The following is a 24,398-nucleotide window of genomic DNA, read 5'->3' on the forward strand; positions in this document are numbered from 1 at the left end:
TCTCTTTCCATTAGCTGAGCCCTATATGATGTCAATTGAGAAAAGCAGTAGCTGTACATTATAAAATCCTTGTAATGGTATGACAATGGCAGTGTTATAGTGGCCTTTTACTTGGTTCCAATGTACATTTTACCATTACATTTCATGCCTTCAGCTCAGCTGCAGTGATAGAAAAGGGTTCAACTATAGCCCAGCTGGAGTTTTAAAATTTTCCCTGAAACATTACATAAGGGAGCACTTGATAGATGGAAAACACTGATATTCCTTTCAGTTTACCAAATGTAGGACAGTAATTTCAGTAACAGGCCTGACAACATCATAGATACTTACTTCCCTTTGAAAGGAAAAAAAAGCAAAATAAAAAATATCTTAGTAAAGTAGAAATTATATATTGTCAGAATATGTTTTTCTTTAACTCTTATGTCACAGCGAAAGCATTTCTGATGATGGTAAATTCAAGGAAGGTAAATGAAACCAAAGCCTTATGAGAGACATGGTTACACTTAGATTTGGAAAGGAGTTAGTGTAATGTGATTGGGAAGACTGGAGCAGTAAGAAGGCAAGAATTGGGTGCTCATTCAGAGTTGGATTGTACTTAGATTGAATATTTACCAAAAGCAAAATCACAGCAGCTGTGCAGTTTATGACATCTTTTTTCATGCCAAAATTTATGTTGAAGATATATATAATGTGTATTTGTTATACTAAGAAAGCAATTATTGGTTGACTTAACAGCTACTTTCAATAATCATGGCAAAAGATTTACACAAATTCGAAAGAGCAGAGAGAATAATTGGGACCAACTCTTCAAGCCTATCAGTAGCCTATGCCCAAAGTGTGCCCCATTTCTGTGCAGAGTTCCCCATTTGCCTATATTGTGTGGGTAAAGCACGACTATACGTAGGGCTGCCAGGCAGCTACGACTCTGCCTGTGGAGACATACTTAAAAGAATCATGAGACACTGCAACTACAAGTGCTTTTTCTACTAACTAAATCCGAAGTACTCTACGAGATTTATTAGGACAGAGTATAGTAATGTCTGGTTAAGGTTAAAAAAGTGTTTCCATTCTTAAAGACCAATTCCAATTCAATGTAGTTTTTGTCAGTCCTTTATCCTGCAAGCTATTTTGTAGGTTCATGTGCACAACGTAACAATTTTGCTCCAAAAAAGGCAGCTGGGTGTGTGTGTGTAAATATTTCTCACTATACGAAAAGAAACAAATAATTTCTTAGAGAAATGCACAGTGCATGACTAGGAGAAGGAGAGACTCTGGAAGTAGATATCTGAAGAAGAGGAAGGTAAAATGTGGATGGCTTACTGGACTGCCAGTATGTGAACATACTTGCTGTATGTAAACACATAGTATCTTGAGCATATATGTATTTTTATAAAATGTTGTGGTAAGGAAATGTTTCACCACATCACAACAAAGCTTGCTTAATTTATTGTATCATCAGTGATAGAAAAGTAATGTGTTTCTAAGGAGTTCACCCCCCAAAATTGGTCAAAGAATCCTTTTGATACCTAACCTTTTTCAGTGCTTTTTATTTGAAAAAGAAATGGGATTTCTGTTGTCTCCAAACAGAATAGATGCACACAATTGTTCATTATTTTTCTTCCTTTATTGCTTTATTGATAAGTTGCTTTATTGATAAGTTGCTTTATTGATAGCTCATTACAGATTTACATGATTATAGGAAAACAAACCTTTTCTCCAGTCCTCTCAGTTCCTGAGATGGCATTTTTTAGTTTTTCCACATGTGACCTACCCTGTACATCCCAAGTCCCTGATTCTTTACACTTCATAGTTTTTTTTATGTCTGGACTGGAGCTCATAAGAATCACAGAAGCAGCTGAAATTATTCTGTACCATTGTATAGATTACTAACCTCTGAGAAATCAGAGAGCTTGTGCCAGGCTCTCTAGCTATTATCTTATGGTACTACTAGTAATCCAGAAGCAGGCTATTACAGAAGGCAAACTCCTAATATCAGAAAAGATCCCGGAGGTCCTCTGGAAAGATTTAGAGTACAGACGAGAAATGAACAATACTAGAGTATAGTGAAGCCTTGAAGATCCTTGAAAACTGTAAAATTGCTATTACTATGTAATCCTGAAGAATGTTTAAATCCCAAAGAGTATAAATGTTTATTTTACACAACATATTCCCGTCATATTATTAGTAAAAAGAGGTTATGCATTTCTCCCTTCCAGCTTTTCCCTATGTCTTTAGTAAGAAAGCATTCTTAACTGTACACTATTTGGTAAAAGTAGTGGACAAATGAAGATTTAAGAACAGTTAGCTGCCTTGTTGCCATGGTGATGAAGAGTAATCGACACTGATTGCTGAATACAGTAAAATAGAAACAGAATGTACCATTTTAAAGAGGGTACGTCAAGAATATTTAAAAGTAAATTAACACTCAAGAAAAGAAAAACAACACAATTTATTTTAGACTGAGTTCCCTACTCAATATAGTTCTGTGCACGAAGCATATTTTATAGATGGTAGGGTGATAAAAAAATACCTCCATCATTTGGAAGTGGTTTTAAATAATGTATCTCTTCAGATCTGTAGCTGGAAGTGTGTGTGTATGTGAATGTGCAGACATGAATATCTGTTGTAGGGCAGTAGACAAAGAGTGTCCTTTACTCCAGGTACTGATAATAGCATACAGTTTCATCTATACTGTGTGGTAAAATGTTTAGTTATTATCCTAGATTATAGACAACTTATGAAGTCAGGTTGTCTGTTTTCCAGAGTTCTGCTCCATGCCATCATTTCAGATGAAACTCTTAAATAAGATGTCTTACTTAAATATAGTAGAAAAAACAAATGGGGAGTTGTATATCTCAATACACAATGAATTTAAATATCAAAAGCAATACACTTTTGGTTTTGAGCAACTAGAACACAGAATATCTCTGAATGTTTGTAAAAACAGCATTGGTTTTGCTCTTTTGTTATTGTTTTTCTTTAACAGTTAGAAGGCTTGAACAGAAACTAAGTCTTTTTTATATGTTTTATCCTTGATAGCCCTTAGGATTTATGCATAATGAAGCAAGTTAGAGTTGATCCTGCTTTAAGGCTGGGAGACGGACAGGTGTGATGAACTTACACCTCATTTCTCTATGATTTTCTTCCACTAGAAAAGGTTTTGTAAGAGGCAATTATCCCCTAAGCCAGAATGTAGGAAACAGTGAGATTGTTTTTGTACTTGGTTAGTGCAGAAGGTGGGTTTCTATAGCACCATAGATTTTTATTAACTGTTCATTTCCTTGCAACACTTACAGGCTACAAAGAAATAATACTAGGTCCAATGACTCTCACTGAGGAAATTGAGGTAGATTTTCTAAGTATGTGTGACTGCATTTAGACATTGAATGCCATCATTTTCAAAAAAAGCTCAGCTCCCTTTAAGATGAATTTTTAAAATCTTGCTCGTTATTGGGCACTTTCGAAAATCTGATTTCTTATTTAGGTGCCCAAAATTGGGCTCCATCATTAGCAGATATAGAATCTAAATGCTCAGTGTTCTATTGAATCAAAAGCATAATCTATTTTCATATTGAACTGCACCATTTTCTCATAGTAACTCATGGACGTAGTTTAGTTGGCAACCAGTTAAAATGTAGTCTTGGCAAAATATCTGAAATCATCACCAATGCAGCTAGAAAAGAGAAAAGAAGATTGATCAGTGAAAAGCAGTCATTCAAAGCCAAAAACCAACCTGGATGCAACTTAATGTTCATGAAAATGAAAGATTTTACCAAAACCAGGGACTTTCAGTCCAGGTCCCAGTGAAACAATTAAGAAGAGTTAAAACTATGAATTACTGTGTCAGTGAATAAGAAATAACTATCATTGAGGCACCTCTGTGGTAACAATCTTGACTTATGTTAGCAACATCTTCAGTGGGGCTGAATCAGGACTCTCCACACCCAGACTTGTGATCGTACAACCTTCCCAAGCTTTGAAACTGAAAGTGTTTGCTTTGTCTCTTTTGGCTTTCTGTAGAACTCTAATAGTTCTCACAACTCAGATGGACCCTACTCACACATTTCTTTCTGCAACAGTATTAAGCAGGAGCCCTCACTGTGACGTATATTGATCCCTTTTAGATTGGGATCAAAAGAACAGCTTTGAAAGTTGGATGAAGGGATGGCTGGACTAATTTTGCCTGTAAACCAGCCTAGTGAAGCAATGGCTATAGGAGCATGGAAAGCACCTCTCACCTGACTCTCGTGAGTTACTTAGGTAAGTAAATGCCAGTTCCCAAGGTGCTTTCTACAGCACCTTGCTCTAGGCAATTGGTACTTGAATAATAAAGACAAGGAGATTAGACTGAATCCTCTGGGAAAACTGGAAGAAGGAGGTTTTCTAGACTTGTTTCTTGCAAGGGGAGGAACTACTTCAGTTGCTGGCATTAAAAGAGTGAAGGTGATAATCCTGTATCTTCTTCTTCTATCCCATTTTAACTTTGATGCTTTCTTTGTCAATGTATGACTCCTCCTGTCATCCAGGCTGGCTGCAGAACAGATTTACTTTGTGTGGGCATGAAGTTTACTATAATAATATTGGGGTAGCTATTGATACTTCACTACCTTAACAATTGGCAATGAGTTACCTTGAAGAAGTGAGATGAGCTGGCTTCAGGTGCTAGGCACTAATGTAGAGTGAAGGCTCTGGAGATCTTACTGCTCTGGAGTGGGAAGCTGTGGGAGAAACCTTCCCCATTCAGCTGCTACTGCACCCCACCAATCCCCTCAGGGCATATCCATGCTTGCAGTCATAAGTCATTGCAATGTTTGCTCTGTGTGAAAATGCACATTAGCTAGGTTTAAAGGTGGAAAACATACCCAGAAGCAGGGTAAGTAAGCTTAGCAAGGGTGTTCTGTGTACCTGATCAGGGATGTTACTAATAGCTCTTGCGCACAGGCAAAGCTGAACTGAATTGCTGCTGTGACAGCTGCATAGACAGATCCCTAGCTGTTAAGGGGGCTACAGGCTTCACAGTCCTATTGTGAAGTTGTGTGTATGTGGTTGGGTTTTTTTTTAATATATATACCAGCGTTTTCTCCTTATTGTTTTCCTAATACTCAGATGTGGTAAAATTATATTTGTCTATCATGCTGTCCGATCATATAACTAGAAAATGATATTTTTAGTTTGAAAAAGAAATGCTACCCCTGCTGTAGGTAAATCTGCAGGGAGCATCCTGTAGCAGTGACTGTTTCACTCCAGATAACAAAGCATTATCCACAGGTTTAATTTTATTATTGCTTTTAGTTTTCTGCCAAGGATGCCTAATAAGAAAGGTCAAGGTATCATCAAAGCACAGACAGATTTTTGCTGAATGACATAAAACTGTCAGAGATGTTGAGCTTTGATGTTCCATTAAGTGATCGATGTAGATTACTGACTTTTGGCTAAATGCTGCTCAACTCTATAAGGTCAATATTTGTTAGTTCATTGGTAGAATAATTAATCAATCAATACAGGATGCTTGAAGTCAGGAAAAAAATATTACCAAGACTGTATGTCTGGCATTAGTAACTAAAATTATTTCACAACGTCTTTGTAGTGTTATTAACTCCCTGTGTACAGAATTTATTTGTAACCATCACATTTCTAGTGGAAGGAAGAAAAAAAAAATCCAAGTGAAGAGCACTTCTTGTAACCTTGAGCTCCTGGAAGGAAAAACCTCTAACAAGCAGAGTGCATCATCATTAGTTCTTCCCTTTCACATCATCACACTCAGCTTGGGAAATAATTACATGCAATTTTTCTATTTTACAGTTGGGCCACATGACACAATGTTCTTTCTTTAGAGCTCCTATTCCAGTTCTCCCATTTTGTCTTTTATTGTAGTCTGTAGCATTGCCAGTAGCTCTCACATGTCTCCACTGGAAGCTTTTACAGCACTGCATGTACAGTGCCTTGCACAACAAGGCTCTGAACCATCAGCTGGGACTTTTAGACCGCAGACTACTGCAGTAATATTAATGAATAAAGATAAAGGCCTTCGATAGGTACCCTCGGTATTTTCCAGATATAATAGCTTTATATTCACAATTTCATTAGAATTTGTACTCTAATGCACCTCACATTGCTTTCAACTTACATGCAAAAAGTATGTATGTACTTCTTCTTGTCTAGAATGCTAAGATTAGCACTTTTTCACTCACTTCACATGTCCAGGATGCTTTCAGGCTGAAAGGAAATTGAGAATTGAAAGGAAAACCTCTTTCTCAGAGGATTACAAAAGGAGATGTTTATAACGGAGGATTTTGAATAAGTTAAAACCAAATTCCTTCTTTATATATCTTGTGCATGCACAGATGTAATCTTTTTTGCAGTAAATTTCTGCAGTCCCGAGCACAGTGAGATCTTGATCTGTTTAAAATAACTGCATCTAACTGAAGTTTGCATTCGATATTGAGATCCAAATGTGTTCTTGAAAATTAAGGAAATGCCATGCTGAATGTTTGAAGAATAAATACCTGACCTTCTCCATAAGGAAAGAAGTAATAATATTTTTTCCTTGTGTTTTTCTTCCTACCAAATGTAAATATCAAACTCAAATTAATCAATATAAAAATTAATTAATAGAAGTGGGAAAGAAGGGAATTGCAATACAGATACTAGCTTTGCTAGGATCAATCACTTAGGACTTGGAAAAAGTACAGAAAGAACAGCTTCATGGTATTTTCAATGATGAGAGACACAGATGTATTTTGTCAATGCTTAAGAGCTCCATGCCAGCTGGCTTGCAAATGGTAGACCTAAATAAGGGCATCTCCATGGCTTTGATTTTTAAGTAGGCCATGCTATGGTTTTATGTAACGCCCTCAACCGTGCAGTCCGGTAAAAAGATTCTGCAAGGGAAAGGCTGAGCGCTGCTATGCTGTAATCCGTTCCTTGCCATCTGAAACTGAGGGCACGTTGTTCAGAGCAATTGAGGCTGCACCAAGTAGGATAGGGAGAAATTATTGTCCTTTAGACCCTACTTATCCTGACAACAACAGAAGAGATTTTTACTTCCATTTTAACAAGCACCGGGAGCCTACATATCTTGAATTTAGAGCAGGGCAGGAAACTGTGCCCAGATTTACCAAGCCATAGATTTATTCTGAATCAAGTGAAAATACATAAGGCTCTTAGTACTTTATTAAAATTGCTAAAAGTTTGATATACTCTTATAAGAAGTTTGAGTTAAAGGACATGACAGTTACGTCACTCATTTTCTCACACAGTTACCTCAAAGCTATGGATTTGTGAGGCCTTGTTAATTGGTAACTGTATCATTTGATTGGTTTTTTTAAAGAGATATTTTATTACAGAAATATTTGTTTGTGATTTACCATGAGCCAGAAAAGCCCAGAAAAGACAGGCTCAGAGCTTTTCTCTTATGTTATTGGTTAGTTTGAAGGTTGTATAAAGTCAATCTAAGACCACAAATTACAATAAAATTCTCTGACATAACTTCTCCAACAAGGTGGAAGTTTTACAGTTTGGCTGTTCAACATATTACCTCATGGTTTAATTTTTCTGGATGTCTGTGTAGAATTAAAGGAATGTACTTTCCTTTTCAAATCCTGTAATAACATTAGAGATCCATTTGCCTTGCACCATCATCTACTCATTCAAGTTGAGATGACTCAGGGTGTCAGATGGTCTGAGCTGTGTAGAAGGGAAAAGGAACACTTCAGTGAAGTTTCCTATGTACCCTGTTTCGCTGGCTTGTTACTGTGCCACAACTTGTTATAGCACATCACAACTAATACGTCATGACACAAATAAGTCAATAAAGACACAAGGTACCACAACACTTAACTCTGCCAAATGCATACAAACCAGAAAATCAAATGGCATTGAAATAGAAATTGTACCTCAATTACTGTAATTTGCTTTTCACCAACAGTTTTCAAACAATGATTCCAGGATTTTTACTCTGACAAAAGGCCATCATGGTCCAAACTGTGGTTCCAAGCAGGGGTTAAGCATCTCTCTGAAATGGGAAAGCCTGCTTTGCTTGAGCAACAATTACACTGAAAATCAGAAATCTGAAGAACGGTTTTCTTCCCTAATGTGGGACTGCAAAAATCATCTCTAAACTGTGTTACTGTTATTATGCTCCCTGTTGTACTCCATCAGGTTGCAAATATCTCAGTACCGGGTGCTGTACAGACATACAGAAAGATATGTTATCTGATTCATCATAAGTAACTTGAAATTTGAAAGAATGTTGGAAAGAAAGCTGGAAGTCCCAAACAGCTACTTTCACGGGAATCAATAAAAAATGAATCCAGGTTCTGATGAGGGTGTAAGTTACAATATAACAATGTCTTTACCATCAGGAGATGCTGGAGAGCTTCCCAAAGGAGGTAATGTTGTTGTCTCTGTTTTATAGAAAAGGAAGAGAACAATGAATTGATTTGTTCAGAATGACCCAGGAGATGAGTGGCCAAGGCTAGACCATGGGTAATGCCATCAGAGAAGTGAATAAATACTACTTTGTCTGCTCCATGCGGTGCATGTTCTATGGCTTCTCATGAAGAAGCTTTCCAAGGAATAACAACATAGTCAACATGTACTCAAAAGTTGCCTGGACCACAAGCATGTTAAAACTGGCTGCCCATAATCATCTCCTTTTTAAAATCTTTTCAAGAAAGGTTCTTCAAAACAATTACGATATTAGTAAAAGATAATATCCTTGCAAGAATTTTAAGTCTCGGAAGTCGTCTTTTTCTGAAGAAATTTGTGCAGGTGAAATTCTTGACATTAGTCATTTTCTCAGCTTGTTTTTCTCATCTGGCTGAAAGCATTTATCTCAGAGGTAAATGAAAACTTTTGCTTTCTGGGAATATTGTCCTAAAACCATTTTTTTTTCTGACAGTGGGATACAAATACGAACCAAAAAACCCAAGAAATGATCAATCTCTTCATACCTATCCAACTTTCTTGTTTTATGTTTGGTTGCAGTAAAAGAACACAGATAGATGATTTGCCACTATTTAAATGTGAGTTTTGTCTTGAACCCTGTCAGAGTGAATAGCACTCAATATAAAACTGCAAAAGCAACAACTCTTAGGAAGGGTTCTTACAAACAGCATTAGCAAATGTCTCAGAGATTTTATCCTTTAACATGCCTGGATGGCATCTTTAGCATGAGCTATGATTTATATCCAGATGCAACTTGATATGGAGATGGATAGTTGTGTTTCAAAGCAGGACGGTCAGCAGGTAAGTTTTCTAAGCCAGACAGGCTGCCAATATAGAAGGACTGGAATAGAAATGAATGTTGTGGGTACAATTGTTTTGTGGATTAGAGGAACATACAGTCCTGTGAAGCTTCCTTCACAGAGTGCAGCTGGACAGAACTAGATATTCGGAGATTATGTACATGTAAATGGTATTCCTCAGTATACTGGCATATATTTTCACATATTTTTAATGGGCAGATATAGAAAGAAGGTTTGTAGGAAACCTGATGGCATACACATTTGATAATATCTGTTATACCCAATAGGAAATGCTGCAATGGTGGAAGTGATAGGCAACCTCTATATTATGAATTCTGATAGGAAGCACTAAACATGAAAGTGTTGTTCTCCTTTGGCTGCCTGGGGGCTGTCTTAAGTGCTAGGCTTTTGATCATAGTGACAGTTTTAAACCCCTTAAGAAAACTAGAACTGAGAATAAAAAAGCTGACAGCTGTGGTTCACCTCTCTCTGTCTCTCTTTGCCTTCCTATTATCCTAAATCCTTGAAGATCTCTGGAGAGAGTTACAACTCATACTGCACATGTGATGAAACAGCACTCATCATATGTCCCCTGCAAGTGCACTGAATATGTCCCTTTTACTTCTGTCAGGTTATTGAGACTACTAAAAAGCATAACCCTCAAGATATGAACACATGTTACTCAAACAGCTAAGATGGTGCAATTTTATAGTATATATGGTATCCTTATGTCTGCATGAATTCTGAAATCTGGTTGCTAATGAATACTAATCAGGCAGCAAGCAGTTTATGGTTTAAGTAAATTAAACTGTAAAGCCAAATAACCTTTTTGGGAAAAAAGCCCAACAAAACAAGTTCTTGATAGGAACAGAGAAAGCTTAAAACCAGACTATATAAATAAAAATATAATTTCATGGTATAATAGTTATTACATGTTCAAAAAAATTCATGTTATATTTGGCCAATGGAGGAAAGGAGATAAAATCTGAACATGTCAGGTTAAATAGTAAGTCTATTCTAGCTGTAGATGCTGTTGCTGTAATTACGACATTCATCATCACTCTAGGAAAAAGCACAAATCCGTAAGTGTAGAAATACATACATTCAGATTTTATGTGCAAACACAAAAGTAGGCTTTTTAGAAATGCAGCTGTGTTAACTGTGAATTTTGCAGGTATCACTGGAAAGATCTGTTCAAAATAGGGCTAGTAACAGCCACTGTAACATAAGCTATTAAGATCTTCTACGGAAGCTCTAATGCCACCTATACAAATCCTCTAACAGAATCAGTTCAGCTGAATAGCTACATGGGGAATTGTAGAGACAGTAGATGAGCTATTCCACTGATGGCCTTGAAGGACATTGTAATGATCTATTGTTCGAGATCATCAGTGCTGTGGCTCCCAAACTGTCTTCCACATATACCACTTTCTAAAGTCATCATAGTTTATGGATGACAATGACTGATTGCATATTTGGAATCACCACTGGCAGAAATTACACTCTAGTTATGGCTGAGAAAGTTTTCAAATTCCTGTACTGCAGGTGAAGTGGAAGTAAAAGATAAATAAAAATTGTCTTCTATTATAGCATCTGATAAATCTCCTTCAGTAGAATTCTAATATTGGCTGCTGACAGACTGATAAATCATTGCGGGCTCTACTTAAAATAAGTCAGATTTCTCTTACTGTAGGGAAATTTGCTGTTGACTTCAAGGATTAGATCAGAATTAGACAGAACCATGTTTGTGGTAGGTGAAATGCACTTTTTTACTTGGTAGGCTTAGACTAACATTATTCACTGCATTTCTAAAGACAGAGATTCATAAGGATTCTGAATCCCTATGTGAATAATTGGCATGATGTTGGGTTACCAGACTAAACCAGACTGAAACAGCCTTCCTTTTAAAAAATTATTCAGTCTGAAATACATACTTTTTTTGTCAAAATAGAAAAAAAAATCTCAATGCATGAAGAGGAATATAGGATGCCACGTGTAGTGTCATGTGTAGTAGATACATTGGATTTTTCTGCTTGAATCTATGGAGGGACTTCTTTGGAGAGTTTCTTACAGGGTTTCCAGTGCAGATGTGGAAGCACTGTGCAAGAAGTACAAGAATCCACTGATTTGTTAAAGCCCTGTGCTGTTGATGGCCTTAGATATTTTGGTCAAGATTGCTTCTGCTCCTGTGTTTATGCACGCAATAGCAAGAATAGTAAATAAGCACAGTTAATGGTGATGTAGTGGGCAATAAAAATATGTTTCAGGTTTCCCAAAGCAGCATTTTAGGGATCTTCTCAATTTGGAGATGGGTGTTCAAGTTTAATTAAGCCTGTTAGCTGAGAACTACAAAAAAGGCTGTGGCAAGCAACAAGTGGAAGAGGTGAAATGGTAAAATTTTTACGGTGGACAGAAAAATACACTGTTAATCCCACTAAGTCCAGAATCAACAAGGAAAATGACAGAGTAATTGTAAGGGTTGATCTGGCTCCTGGGTCCTTCTGAGCAATGAGAGATATATTTATACTGCAAAAACACGTAATGTATCACTGTAATTTTTGTATTTTACAGCCAAAAGCTTTCTAAGGTTGAAAGCTTAATAAACAGGTAAGTAATGGAGAAGAAATACTTCAACACAATATATAATCCAAGCAAGCTTTAGAGTCCTATGTATCTTTGTAACTTCCTCTCTAGGAAGTAATCCCTGTTTTGGAAAGGTACTATATAAGTGCTTTGTTCAATGATACTTCACTGAATTGGGGCTGTAGAGCCATTGCATGGAATGTGTCAAATTTGTCATCATAGAGTTACCTTCTAAAAGGTACACAGTCACTTAAAATCCTCTTCTTCATATTTGATGATGTTGATAAAACATTATCAACATTTAAATTACTTTAGTAGTCTCAATGATAGAAATCACACCAAGCAATATAATTAGTTCTAGACTCTTACAACCCAGTAACTGTATTCTCTAACTCAGAACCAGCCAGATCACAAAAGAAATACAAATTCTAAACTCCTATCAGAATTTGAATTTGGAGCTTGACAGAGCCTGTTCTAGACATAAAACAGGCATTGCATGAATAATTACTACCTAAACATGGAGAATACCCAACTCAGGATCTGGTTTCAGGGTTGAGACCTGTCATGTAGCATAGAGAATTGATTTTAGTGAAGTCTATTCAGAATTGCCTTTATAGAGAGTTTGATAACAATAGGAATTGCCATATTCTGTTTTTACCACACAGGATGTTCATTAAAACATAGCATTGAAACTATTATCATGTATAAAAATAGTATAGGACGGTATTTATGAAGAATAAAAATGGGTAATTTATTTTGCTGGATGTTTCCCTGTCCAAAAATTTAAATGGTAGTGAGAATGGTGTCTGTCTTTTACAATCATGATTAAAAAAAAATCCAGGAAAAAACATTGGTACAGATTAACCTATGTGTACAGTGATTGTTTGTAGTGTAAATGGACTTTTCTTTGTGCATACAATAATGTTATCTTTCGCAACCTGTCCTGCTTAACAGAAGCTCCTTAATTTAGCAACATAACTGCTTCAAAACACTTCTCCTTGCTTTCTTTTCAAACAGTCATTTTTTCTAGGACAGTTCTGATGACCTTGACGGGTATTATATCCTGTTTCTATTCTCCTAATGCCCCAGTTAGAGTCTCTGATAGCTTGCTGATAATTTCCTTGCTGTGTTTGTAGGTGATCACAATTTTGATAAGCTACTTAGACTTCTGCAGTATTTCAGATTAAAATTTTACGCTGCATCTCATTTGATTCTTAGTTTATTAGTTCTAATGTTCAGTGACATGTCTGTCGGGTCTAAGTGAAGGCAGAATAAATAAAGAATAAATAATGAATAAAGAATTATTACTAATAAAGAAATATTACCACTCTTTATGAATTCTTTTTTCTATCACAACAGAAAGACCAACTCTATTATTTTTTCAAGGGCACTTCACTCACTTCACACATTTGCATAAACCCCCGTTTATTAAAATTAACAGAAAAAATATGAGAGTTAGCCACTAAAATAAATACTCAATTACTCAGTTATTAAATAATCTGTTCAAACTATTCACATGGCCCATGTACTAGAAAAATCGATCTCAGTAAATTTTTTTTTTTGGTGGAAGTTTAAGTGCCTAACCCAATAATGAATTTTTTAATTCAGTAAGCCAAGTAGTTAAATAAAAATCCACTGATGGCGAGCAATGTGGCAAAGGGAAACATCTGGTAAAAAGAAAACCACATTGAATCATCTGCTAAATCTTCACTTACGTGTTCCAAAAGAGGGCAGCAAATGTCTGCCTATGGTGCTTTTCAGTTCTGGTCAGCAGTGGTCACTGATGGCAGATTGATTCAGACCTTTCCTATATTCACATCTTAAAGTACTTGTTATGATCAGAAAGGATTTTTCGGGGAAGGGATGTAAGCCTGATTGGCTCATCTGTACAATATGTATCTTTTACAATATTAACAGGAGGCAGAGACTGCATGCTGGAAGTTTCCTTTATCTTCTTTCAGGTCTGGTAAAATACAATTCAGAATAGACACAACAAAATAATCTGTGCAGTTCGCAATAAAATCTCTCATATGTTCTTTTACACCCATATTCAATTTCCTCCTTTTTTTCTCTCCCATAATAGTGAAAACATTGTATAAAAATAAATAGCCGTATCTTCCCAAACCAAAGATACATGCAGGAAACAAACAAACAAACAAATCTTTTGCAATATGGAATTGGATATCTTACAGTATAGTAGGGGGTTTTTAAAACCAATGTACATCTTCAGAAAAGCTGAGTAGAAAAAATCGGATGAACGTAAGACTTTCTTCTGAAAAGTTAATATACTAGATTCAAAATGCTGCTTCTTCTCAGAGAAAAATCTGAAGAATAGGGGATATAGATATAATTTATTGAATAATTTACTGTTCATATTACTACTCCTCCTAAGATGGCTTCCTAACTCTCATCACTGTGAATGTGTATTCTTATGTTCACATTTGCACATACTTACGCATGCTTTTGTGAATTTCCTTTCAACTACTACATTTTCCACTTTTTTGCATGAATGCTCATTACCAAAGTAACTAGTCTTTAAACACAGAAAAATAAGGAAGGAAAAAATTCAACTGCCACATAAAAGCAAGGAAGTAATTAAAAATATCTCTTTCTCTTTTTAATAGGGAGAATAAAATTGGGATTTTTAACAACTCTAGGATATTTATGGTTTTTTTTTAAATCCAGAGTGACTTTTTTTAAAAACAGAATCTTGGAAATAATGACACAATATGTTAAAGGTGTTTTGGCTTGCTTTTGCAGAATTGGAAGACATTTAATAGAAAAGTGTGTAGGAATGGCTTGCAAGGATAGAAGATAAGCTATAACCTAATGTCAAAAGGCACTTTGTGCATTATGAATAAAATACCTTGAAATATGTATATGTTGGTAAATTCCTGTAGTGCTGAAGTATTTTAATTCTGTGCATTTGTTCAGCATGTTAGAAGGCTCTCAGCCTATCTGCTTTTAGGGTGCTTTCCAGTGTATTAATATTATGTGTCTCCTTTAAAAGCATTTGGATTTTCTTGATGTTAATTCACTCGTTACTAGTTGGCTGAAGGTTATTATTAGAACTTCATATTCCTATCTGAATTGCTCAGAGCAGGGCTAAATTCAGACTTAAAGCAGGTCACTTGAGGCCTTGTCCACCTGAGGTTTCAAAACCTGATGGATATTTCACAACCTCTCTGGGTAACCTGTTCCAGTGTTTAAACACTGTCATGGGGAAGGATTGTCTGTATGTCCAGCTGGAATTTCCCTTGTTCCACTTCATATATGTTGCCCCTTCTTCTTCCACTGTGCACCTCCGAGAAGAGTCATCTGTGTTTTCTCAATAACCACTTTTCATATACATCTACAGAAAGAGTTGACTAGAAAAACAAAAAACAAACTCGTTTTCAAGGCATTATCCACCAGATTGCCAAGTCCCATTCTGTATAGTTGCTACCTAGCCAGTTGGGCCCCGACTGCACTGATGTATAAAGGTACTCCTCCTCAGGAACAGGACATTTCATTTGCCTTTGTTGAGCTTCATGAAGTTATTGTCTGCCCATTCCATCATTTGAGCATGATGACCTTCGCATATGCACAGAGGAAGGAGAAATGTACTGTCCATAACCATGATGGACAGAAAAAGATGTCATGGCCCAAACTGTAGCAGGAGAGAACTAGTTTAGATGTTAGGAAGACAAGTCAAGTAGTAACGAGGGTGAAGCACCAAAACTGGTTGCTTCAGAAGGCTGTGGAATCCCTATCATTAGAGGATGTTCCAAATGGATTAGGCAAACATCTGGCAGGGAGGAGGTAGGGCTGGATGCACCTGTCTTGGGATAAACGGATTCAGTAAAGGGAAGCGGAGATGACATCCCCTCTGGTACAGTTGGTTTCATAAATGGTTCTTAGGCATTTGCCATCACGTTGATTCCTCAAATGAGGGCAAACTTCAGATTTTCTTATACTACACAGTTTTTAAAGGGATTGTTTCTGCATGTATTTCATTTATGCAGAGAAGCAAAAAGTCCTATTTTCTAATAACTAGACTAAAGTTATCAATAACACCTAAGTTAGAAGCACATGAAACTTAGTCCTGTTGGTTAGAAATTGAAATCGTTTTGCTTTCCTCCTCCATTTTTTCATTTATAGAACAATTGCTCTTGGTATTTCCTTCAACATTTTTTAATTTTCACTCAGTAGCTAAATAAACGTAAACAATTACAATGCTTATGTTGCTACTGCAACTAATTGTAATATTAAATTCCCCCTGTGAATGCAATTTTAATGTTCTTGGTGGCGTTTTGTCAGCAATTTTCCTGCTGTTTAAAAGATCAGTGCCTAATGGGATTAAGGTGAATAATCAAATCTCAAACTGGAATCAGGGTATGAGGTTTGGATGCCTGGGGGGTACTTCCTTACTGAATATGAATGAAAGATGTTCAGTGCTTGCAGTGGAGAAAAATAAATGGAAGACCATATTTTCACACTATGGTGTTACCTCAGACTTCTTGGCAAGGAACTTGGATTCCTTTTCTGATAGTCGGGCAGAAGACATTACACAACATGAAGAATAAATCCAGCTCATCATCCAACGTCTGGAACTGAAATAATATTTCAAGGGATTTTGTAGTATATTACATTTTATAGAGGATGTTGCAATCTGGTATTGCCTACAATTTTTAGTGCAGCATTGAACCTATTGCTGTTTTTAATAAAATGTTAAGCTTTACTTACAGTCATACAATATTGTTAGTAATTATTTTAATTCTTCCATCTCAGACACAATTCTGGGCTCTGTGCACATGTCTGTGTGCAGGTGAGAGAGTTGGGACGAAAGAATATTTCTGGTATTAGCTGGTGATTACTTCCTGTATGTGATCTGCATGTGGGAGCTATGAAACTTACTTTGTAAACTGTAAAAAATTAGTGGTGGTAACTGATTTCCATATTGGAGAATTATCTATGCAAGTTGAAATAATAAAAGGAGAAAAAAAATGACATAGCTAGCAAACTCCTGTCAATTGGTATCAGATCTGCTTTGAGTGCTGTATGTAAGCTGGAATACAGTGATAGACAGAAGGCAACCTGTAGGAGAGCGTAGGCATCAGGAAATTGTCTTGTGTGTTTGGTTTGGTATGGTCTATGAGAATAACTTCTGTAAGGTGTCTTCCACTCCCACTTCCCTTGCTTCGCTGTTTTATCCAAGGAAAATAATTTTCTTCCATCAGAAGTAAAAGGATAATAGTGATTATTTAGATGCTTGTTATCATAGTGGTTGACACATGTATTGAATGGAAGACCGTATGACACATCTGTGGAAAAAACTTGAGCTGAATGTTTATGCCCTATAGCTAAGACCAGTAGCTGATAGTTGTCCTCTGTAGTTTCCGTGGAGAAAGCATGTATAACACATATTCCCCATTGCTTAAATGCATATGTGGCAGAGCATTTTCTAACTTAGTCAATGCCATTTTTGTTATTTTCTAAACTAGGAGTTGTCCTGCAGCAGCACAGAGGCCATCTTCCCAAAGGTAATCATTTTAATCTACTGATATCTGAAGCTGTGCTAACATATAGCAGCATACATCCTGGCACGAGTAGATCTGTAAATGACTGTGAAAATGAATCTAATTTATGTACATTTAAACTGGGAATAAATGCTGACTTTATAGTATATTTTAATTTTAATTTTGATATATTTTGTCAGTCTGTTTCACAACTGGCTAAATTCCGGTCTTAGAGCAGGGCAATTTCATGTATTTCAATTTCAGAGTATTTATTCTTAACTTCTAGTGGATTTTTCTTTCACAACAGTTTAATACTTATATAACTCCTCTAAAGCAATAACTTTATACCTGCTATGCAAGACAGTGGAGTGTAAGACCTTATATATTTGTTACTCTATTAAACTTGTTCTGAATATTCTCTAGAGACACTTTAAAAAGTATCTTTAGCAAACCGTAAATGACCTGTAAATGGGGCACATCTGATTATATGTACTGCACTTGTTTAATATGTTTCCTATGTATTTAATGTATTTTAATTAATTCCTTTTCAGTTGAAATGATGTAATAATTAAGTTTCCCTTTTACTAAAGAATAAAATTGCGTTACCCGTCTAGAGACATTTGTATTGAACATATTTTTCTATGGATGTTTTTCCTTAATTGAACTTCTTGGCAATGGTTTGTAAATATACATCCAAATTCAACTCCTGTTGAAATCAGTTGGAGTTTTCTACATACCTCTATTGCAGCCGAGTAATGTTCTTAGCATAAACTACTTTGCTCTGTTCCTGTTTTAGAATGTCTCTTTGTGAGAAAGCAGACTGTTTTGCATTCATGTTTTCTTGACTGGACGATAACATTTAGCAATGAGGAAGTACTTTTTTTTCTGCAGAAAAGACCAATTGATCTTAAATTCTTTTATATGAAAGTATGTATTCCAATGCTATTAATAAATTTTCTTCCCACATTCCTCATTTTAACTCCTGAAATTTTGATTTTAAGAAAACTCTGACTAATCATGTGATTTTAAGGCTTTTATACTGAATGGATCTGCATGCTTATTACTAAATAAGAAGTAATATTTACAGATGTAATTCAGACATAATTTCTGACACCGAAGCCTAAAACACTAAATAATTGCAGAAAAAAAATATTTTGGGCTTTGCATACTTAGTCACTTAGACGTGGACCTGATTTTTGCAAACTATACTAATATGCTCAGACTGTCCTGTGTTCTTTTAAGACATGTCATAAAACATAATTTCCACAAGAATAGTTTACTGAGGCAGAATAAAGGGAGGATCAAATCAATAACAGAAATGGCAGCTGTAAGTATTTAAATTGTAAGGATATATACATATGTGATCTAAGATGGGCTAGGTCTTAAAGGAAGAAAAGGTGAGTAGAAAAGTTATTGCTGTCAATTTAGAAATCACAATCCACATGCTACAGGTTTTGGATAAGGAGTCTCTCTGTCTGGTAAAAAGGTTTTGCTTAATGACTTCTCTCAAGCTGTACTGATGTATATTGTCTGAGGATATGACCCACTGCTTCCATACTTTAACACCTCAACACTGCAAAGCACGTGCAATAGAACTGTGCAGGAATAAAATGCATTGACCAGCCCATTTTTTACATGACCACATTAATACAGAATAAAAACTGATCTATGAGAAAGGAATGGAAGTGCTTGACAGCACTGAAGTGTCAGCAGCAGCAGAGGCTTTGCATGTGATCACTGCCCTTTACATAGAGGGCTCTGTGTAATATATTTGCTCTGGATACGTTTACAAAGCACAGGGGGGACAATGAGTACAGAAGGACTCATTCTATATCTCATCCTATTTAGCATGTTCTTATACACACAAAGCCAGGGAATTAAAAATACAGATTAAAATGGTCTTGCAGGAGCTGAACATCCAGGCCTGAAAGACTGTGTAGTGCTGTGGCCTGAAAGCTCAGACAGGCGTAGTTAAGTCTGTCACTAGAAGCTGAAATCTTAATCCCAGAAATACCACGTCAATTATCCCACACAGCGATGTTCTTCAGCTTTCTGTCGGTCATCCCAGTATCACATGTGTTTGGTAGTAATTTAAAACACCGTGTGCTTTGTCCTGCCTGTTCTGCATTTTCCAACACAGCACATTATATGCAGTATCCTTTGGGTACCTGTTGGGATAGAGTATAACCGCGCTGTAGTCATGGTTTCTGCAGGTATTCCCCTGCTGATGTACACAAGACAATTGATGACAACTGTATTATTGCACCTTTTGCTGGTGATATTACTGATTGAACGATCTCTTTCAGTTCATCTCCACCATTTTCCTAGTCATTTTGCTGCCCTTCTCCCCCATTCCTGTTTTGCATACCAGCTGAGCGATCTCTGATTGCCGATTAACTCTGGTGAGTCTTCTGAAACATAAGCAATTTGCTCAACTTTGAATGTCATGTGTTCAGATTCCAAGTTATGATGATGATTGCACATTTAGTTTAAAAGTGTTTTGCACCTACTTTCATTGCTTATTCAAGTCTTATAAATAAGAAAATTTGAAATGCAGCTCTTCTCCACTGCTGTTGATTGACTGAGCCCCCTGAGGCATAACTGTCTCCAAAGGGCTTAATGAGATGACAAATCGTTCAGCCTTAAGCTTGTAGGAGACATGTTATGAACATCAGCACTGGATGCATAGTTAAGAGCTGTAGATGTGATAACATTTACCATCTGTACAAAGAAACAGTGTAATTTATTGAAACAATGCAGGTAACAAGGCATTGTAAGTAGCTCTTCTCTCCCTTTCATTTCTCCCCTCTTAATGCTGATTGCAAGATTTCACCTATCCGTTGGGCCAACAGTAAGTCTGACACATGGTCTGTGTCCTTTTTAGGAAGATAGTTAATGACATTTCTTAGCTACCCCCGTTTCATGAACTCAATTCCTTTTTTGCTTTGTGACTGACAAGTCTGATGCTTTCATCCAAATAGACAGCAATGTGGAAAGTCTCAATAGCTGAGAGTGATCCTTTCTTTGCTTTCTTGAATGCTGCATCCCCAAAGATAAGAATGCAAGTACAAGTGAGGGGCCATTGACATCTATTCCTCTACAGAACCTGTCAAGAAGAGTAAGACAAGTGCCACATTTTCCAGCATTACCCCCCAAAGGGGTTGACTCTTGACCAGGCATAAAAGCATAGTCTTCATAATGTTAATAAGAGATACCATTACTAGTGCCCCTGGTAAAGAGAATATACCATTCTAGAAACTAGATTAAACCAGGAGTTAATTGTGGTGACTGAAAAAGCAGCCATCAGCTGAAAGTGAATCCTAATTGTCAGCGTGACCCAAATTCAGGCCAGCACTGGCCAAGAGCAAATATATGATGAAACGAGGAATCAGAATCACTGTACACAGATCTGTAGCATTGCATTCCCCTTGGTAACACTACTTAAATATAGCAACAGATTTTGCTGATGATTGTTTCTTTCTTACTTGATTATAAAAATCAATTCTAAAGCACAGTTTCATGAAGTGCTTAGAGATAAGTTGTGATATGTAGCAATTGCCCTATCACTACAGTGCAAGGCAGTAATTAACAACATTAACTACCCTTGACACTCCAAAGCCATATTATTTTATATCAGTTACAGACAAAGAGCAAAACAGGGCATCAGGATAAACTAACACTATAGATTGTAATACTAGAAAAGTAAGCTTTATGAAGATCTTTAGATTGAAGGATTTACCAGGTGTCATTTTAAGGTGCATATCCTTTAGATTTCCCCTAGAGAGATTGGCAATATCCTTTAGATTATAACATACTTCCATGAAACGAATTCCTGCTCCCCTTTCTTACCACCCTGGCCCCCCATCCAAGAATGAGAAAAAGGGATAGAATTTGAAATATAACATCTTGAAGAATTACACTTTTTTAATATTGGTTGAGCTTCTCTGTAATAAAAATGTCACTTTTATAAGAAAGAGCTTCAATTCCATTTACAGAAGATACACATTCTTCGGACATCCAAGGCAGCACAAATTTGACTTAACTTGTGACTTTTTTTTTATTTTTCGTACATTGCATTAGGACAAATCCCGCAGAATAGTATTTTTTTCCTTTGGAGAAAAGTAATTAGAAAAAAAATCACACCATCTCTTTTTAGTTCAATATAGGTTATCTGAAAGTATTTCTGAAACCGAAACGTTAGGGGCCTTTGTTCACCATTAATAATATTTTTTAATCTTCAGTAAGCATTCATTTTATACAAGTGGAAATTAGAGTACTCTGCTGTACTAAAACTACTGATCTGGGAAAAAAATCATAATTGTTCAAAATCCTTAGGAATCTCCAGCAAACCACACTCAGTGGCCAAGTGCTGTTCTCACTTACACCTTTATGTACACAAAACTGCTTCACTGAAAACCACTTGATTCGTTACACCACAGTGTAAGGAAGAGGCTTACTTTGGCCAAAGGTTCTACATCCAGTTTAAAGTATTAAATAGTAGCATTTGCAGCTCAGTATTTATATTAAGAAAACAAGGGCATGGATTATCTAGGAATAGAACAAATTCCTTTTACCTTTATGAACTAATATCAATAAGTGCAGCACTGAAGGAATTGATTCCTTCCACAATTGACTGCAATTTCAGTCTGTGCTATGGCCTGTTTCACCTTTGTTGCACAATATAAACTGACCCCAGCTGCATTTCTTCATCACTATTGGATTTGCTGTCTCCATTCTTTTTGTCAAGGTTTCTCATGAGTCCATTTGGTCTTGAAGAAAGTTTTTTTTCTCTCCCTGGATTGTTTGGTGACAGAAGTTCTGTTTAAAATTATTCTGTCTTTCTTACCTGCGCTTCTGTTACAATTTTCATTGCCCCTTTGTACCCTTTCCTCTCCAAGGCTCTGCCTGACAGTTACTGATCTTCTAACTATGTGTTATTCTGAGCATTCTGGTAAGCTGTAAGTACTTCTCCTTAGAGGGTCAATAGAGTCAGTTTTCAGAGACTCATGAATCTCCTCTCAGTACACGCGCTGCTGCCACTTCTCCATTCAAAAGGGCTGGAGTATACATCTGTGCTGTTCAAATGTGTTAGCCATGACCCAGTTTATTACCCATGTCATATGTGACAGTTTAACATCAAACTCTCTTGTGAAAGTTATGCAGATAAAAATTACTGTGAAAAGCAAATGGAAGCTTCTCAAAGGAATATATCACAACTCAAACTCTTAAAAACTATATCCATTCATTCTGGGGCAAATATCAGGGAATTTTTGTGTAGCACAAGAGGAATTACCAACTCCATATCTTGAAATTAGTCCTAAAATCATGAATATAACTTGAGAGCTAAACAATCTCGTATTTTGCAAAGCTTGAGTACTTCCATAAGAATTGATAAGACTGCATATGAAATAACATATTAAACTAAGCTGAATTTGGAGATGGTCAGAACAGCAAATCTACAATGTAGACAACAAAAAAGAGATTAAATTTCCCATAGTGCCTGCACAGCAAAGGCACGCATGTGGCTTCCTCCGGTCCTGTGGAGGGTTGTAATTCCTTTTTCCTCTGCTTGTTCCTGCTTCTCTTCTTCTGTGCACTTTACCCTGTAATATGACAAAATTATTGGGTTTGCTTCCTGCAAAACCTCTGAAGATCTGAACATGGAATAGGTCATCCCACTATCTAACAACAGTCATTTCAGTTTCCAGACTAACTATATGCTCATGATCTTACACAGGATTTCTGAACTAGCTGTTTCATCTTCATCTCTCCTGAGACTTGTCTCACAGCAAGCATATTGCCTTTGCAACAAGCCTAAACTCTGCTTGTGTTTGGTCTTTCTTCAAACACCATCTGCCACAGCAATAGTCTGGGGAGATATAAATTTACTTTTTAAATGCCAACTTGATAGTTGCTGTTTTACTATTCAATTTTCTTTATTTCTATATTAACATAAATAATGAAATGCAACTCTTTATTTATCAGTTACGTGGATATATTACTAAGAAACCTTGTGATCCCTGGGAGTCCCTGAAGCAAGGGGAACACAGTCACTTCTTGAAAATGTATAATCTAAGAAAATATAATCCCTGATATTTTCTGGTGGAGGCTGTGAAAGGACTATCTGAGATTAATAACGCTGCAATAGATCATATTGGGAGAGAGTAGGGTCTTCTGTCCTTTATTTTCTCTTTTTCCTCTATTGACTTGAGGACCAAAATATTTTGCTTCTTTTGCATGTCAAACACATCTTGATTAACTGTTCAGAAATGTAATTTTTAAAATACTATTATGTCTTCACAACAGTTTTTTACACCCTTGCTTTTCAACTCAGCATACTTAACCTTGCAAATTGCTCTGCAGTTCAAGCCCTCATCCAAGCAAATAAAACCACATTGTAAAAACAGCTGCTTTAGTGAAAAAAAAAAAACCAAAACAAAAAAACTGGGGGAAAATTTATTTCTGTCTTCCTGGAATGGACTTTCGATGAAACACTACTCATTCTGGGTCATTTATGGAACCAGCTCAGTTTACTAATGACCTTAGCTATTATGCCTGTTGCAGATTTTAAGGTTATCTACTAGTCTTTTGCACACTGCTAATACATGTTTGAGTATCATCATATATAGTTCAGTTACACTTGAGCATTTGTGTTTTAATATATGCTCGTCAAAAGGAAGCAAAAGCATCATATCACTGTTACAGCATCTTCACAGCAATGTTTTACTGAATTTGTTTCCTAATTTTTTGATGCAGCTATCCATAACATAGCCTAATAGGATGATAAAGCTGTGAAAAATAAAAATGAGTAGTTAGGTATAAAACCTTCTACTTCTGACCCTGCCATGGACTTGTGTGATTCATAGCTTGAAGCCCCTGCTGCAGAACTGGCTACAGGTAGAGGATGCATCTATTTTTTGCAACCAGAGAGTAATGCCATAGGCTTAAACGATGTCACAGGAAATCCTGCAGACTTCAGGTGGAACAGGGAGTTCTTAACTCACCTAGAAAGCAGGCCTATTATAAGTCAGATGTTGGGTACTTAAAAGCTACAGTATCCAAAAATTAT

The sequence above is a fragment of the Calonectris borealis genome, chromosome Z (assembly GCF_964195595.1).
Source record: "Calonectris borealis chromosome Z, bCalBor7.hap1.2, whole genome shotgun sequence".
In the NCBI taxonomy this organism is placed as follows: domain Eukaryota; kingdom Metazoa; phylum Chordata; class Aves; order Procellariiformes; family Procellariidae; genus Calonectris; species Calonectris borealis.